Source organism: Lathyrus oleraceus, chromosome 7, assembly GCF_024323335.1.
Source record: "Lathyrus oleraceus cultivar Zhongwan6 chromosome 7, CAAS_Psat_ZW6_1.0, whole genome shotgun sequence".
NCBI lineage: Eukaryota > Viridiplantae > Streptophyta > Magnoliopsida > Fabales > Fabaceae > Lathyrus > Lathyrus oleraceus.
The window spans coordinates 429934428-429937879 of NC_066585.1; the positions used below are offsets into that span (position 1 = coordinate 429934428).

The following is a 3452-nucleotide window of genomic DNA, read 5'->3' on the forward strand; positions in this document are numbered from 1 at the left end:
ATAAAAGCGCAGTGGCGACTCTGGTTTTATTGACATCAGGCTTATCCATAGCTTGATGGTCATAAATATACTTCTACAAAAATTAAGTGGTGACTCTGCTGGGGAGTAGTCCTCAGTGGGTTTAGCCTACTTTTTTTATGTGTATATAATTGTATATTTGATATTTGTATACTTGTTTGTGTGATATAATCTTCCTATTGTACTTGGTGATCTCTGAGTGGTGAGGTAAGTTCTAACCCGAACTTGAGTGCAATTAAGATAGGAGGATGGTATACTCAGGTTAGACTTGTGTGGAGTAGTCCTTAATAAGTTAACTTGAGACCCATCTACTCAGTGGAGACCATCACTACGCCAAAAATGACTTTTAACAGCGCATCTTAGACAGCGCTTTTAAAAGAAAGCGCTGTCTAAGGTTAAAATTAAAATAAAACACGGAAAATGTTCCAAAAAAATAATGAAAGCGCTGTCTAAGGGGGGGTCTTAGACAGCGCTTTCTAAAAGCGCTGTCTAAGACCCCCCCTTAGACAGCGCTTTTAGAAAGCGCTTTTAAATATAGATCTTAGTCAGCGCTTTTGATAAAGCGCTGTCTAAAATCTTTAAATTAAAAAGAGGTTGAAAGTATCAGATCCACACATTTCCTTGTTTCACTCTCTTTCTCCTCCTCAAATGTTGTCTTCACCGCGCTAGAAACCACATCCGCAACGAGGCTCCTCCCATTCATGAAAACGAGCTATCCAAAAACCCACCTCCCCATCCTCTCTCCGTTTTCTTACCCTAACACTCTTAAGCCTCCATCAACCTACCAAATCCTAAACCTAAATTTCAATTTAAATGAAGAACATCTCCTAATTCATACAAGAAGCGCAGCAGGATAGTGAAGAGAATACGCACAAGGGCACCAAGATGTGGAGAACATCTCCTATTTCGTATGTTAGTGGTTCTAAATGGTAAATAGGATAAATGCTATTTAGTAAATTCAAGTCCTAGTTAGAAAATGAATGTCAGTGATGTTAGGAATGAATTTGAATCAGTTGAATGCCCACTGTACTACTATGGAATGTGGCGGATTTATTGACTTTGAATGTGAGATGTTAGTGAAATGATATTGTTTATGAAATTGAACTGTTATTGTTAGTGAGATTGTTATGTGAATTAATGCATTGCTGTGAAGAATTAATAGAAATTAGCTTGAAATTTTTGTTTAGTGAATTAGTGTTGAATAAAAAAGGTTATGTCAGTCTTGGTTAGAATGCTAATGAATTGTTAGTAAGTTAGATTAGTTATGTTAGGAATGTCACTGTCATGCTATGTGAATTGGAGCTTTTGGATTGAATTGAGTTAGCATAGTTAGAATTGTGGGGCTATTAATATTAATGTTAGAATTGGTCTAATTTGCTGCTTGAAATTTGTTAAGTTAATTATGATGATAAATGGAACTGAATGTTAGTTAACTAGTTAGTGAACATTGAAATTCTATGCTAGATGCTTGTACTAACGTGGAACTGATTTTGTGGTTAGTGTTTGATTGCCATGTCAATTGATCAAATCTGGTGTAACTTGTCATGAAAATATGAACTAGCCCAACTTCGAAATTGTCAAGGCATGAATCAAAGTTATGCTAGGTTATGTTAAATGTGGATTGTTGATATTGTGTTGAACTGATTAGTTTAAAAATGAGTTTTTAGTAAGTTAGATCGGTTATGTTAACCGAATTATGCTTAATCATGGGATGATAATTGCTATGGACCTGTTTGTAATTGGTATTGGTTATAGGTTATGTTTTGATGTATGGTATACAAATTGGTTTGTGGATACTGGCTTGATTTTTGTCATTGTGTATTATAGTCATGCCTTGAATTGTACGTGCCTTTGGTCATGTGTGTCTATGTATGAATGTATAACTGATTATGTATGTATCTGGTGTGGTTTTGCAGGATTTGTACACATGGGAAGGCTTGGCAAGGCATTTTGGTCACGGAGAAGCTTAGCACATTTGATAATTCTGTTGATCAATTGACTTCACGTTCTTCAATATCAAAGTCTTCGGTTTGCCAAGTTAGATGTGTTCTTAAAATCAATCAAGTAGTTAATTGCTTTGTAAATAACTTGTTAGCAGTTCGCTTTGGTTTTGTAATGACTTAAAAGTATTCAAAATCAGAAACAATTTGCTTTCAGTTAACACGAACAAACAGTAAGTGACTAGTAAATGACATAGCCTTGAAATGGGTTTTTGTCAAGTTTTTAATGGTGAGCTGAGTTCTTGATGTTTTATGTCAATGTGGATTCTCATGCAATACTTCACTAGGATTTCTTCAAACCTGTTTATAATTTAAATAGTTGCTTGGCCTTTTTTGTGCTCAACAGTCTCAGTTACGGCATGCTGTATACGTGGAGGATTATGAAGAAGCTTCTAGGCTTCAGGTGGCGATTGCAGCTGCATCTAACAATGACAGTGTTGGAAAAGTGATATCTCTTCTCAAAGTAGGGATTTTGACAAATGGGTGTTATGCTGTTAGCTGATTTTTGTGAGTTACTTTTTCACTATATTGTATATAATTTAATTATGTCTGTATATTTTCTAATCTTGCAGAGAGCCATAAAAGAAGAGCGGTACCATGATGCAGCTTTTATAAGAGATAAAGCTGGTGCTGGACTTGTGAGTTCTTATGGAATTTATTTAATGGCAACTTGCATGAATGTCTTTGAATTGTGGTGGAATTAGAATGTCAGATGCAATGTCATAGGGCGGCCCCAGTAATACATATTGGTGCTGAAATTGCTATTACCCGGGTTGATAATTTGTTTTTGACATCAAGACAACACTTTCCTCACCACTTCACTTATGAAACCAATAACTAAATTGTAAGGTGTTTTTGTAGACTAAATTTATTTTTGTATCTTGCTAATAAGCCGTGGAACCTAATGACAGTTATATTATGAGAGCTAGATAACGAATAATAATCCATTTTTGAAAATATTTAGTTTGCTTATTATCATGATTTCAAATTTTAAGGTGCATTTGTTTTTTCACTTTGATTTCAAATATGGATTATTTATATTAACGTGCATTTGTTTTGAATTTTTAGGAGCTACACCAAAATCAGTTCTTGAGCTTATGGATGTAAAGGATCTAACTCTATCACATGTTAAATCTCATTTGCAGGTATAATTATCTTCAACTCCTTCATTGCAATAGATCACTAAACATAGTTTAGTTATAATTATAATTACATTATTATGATGTTGTTAATATGTTGAGTAGTGTTGTGAGGTTGCGTCACAGAAAAACTTTTAGGATTTTGGTCGGTATAGATGTTGCGAAGTTGCGATACCGTAGTTTTTGCTGTTGCAGACGGTTTTCTAATCCTTGTGACTGTGAGGTTGAATAGAGTACGGTTCTGATAGCGTGTTTTAATGGTGCCTGTAATGGAATTATAATAGTAATAAAATAT

General features: G+C 34.6%; 1 long non-coding RNA gene across 1 annotated transcript; it reads left to right on the forward strand.

Annotated features, from left to right (window-relative positions):
- Nucleotides 1–2142: 2142 nt before the first annotated feature.
- Nucleotides 2143–2630, forward strand: LOC127105879 (uncharacterized). The gene is made up of 3 exons (XR_007795157.1): nucleotides 2143–2191; nucleotides 2365–2481; nucleotides 2591–2630. It is a non-coding gene; the product is annotated as an uncharacterized LOC127105879 (long non-coding RNA).
- Nucleotides 2631–3452: the final 822 nt, after the last annotated feature.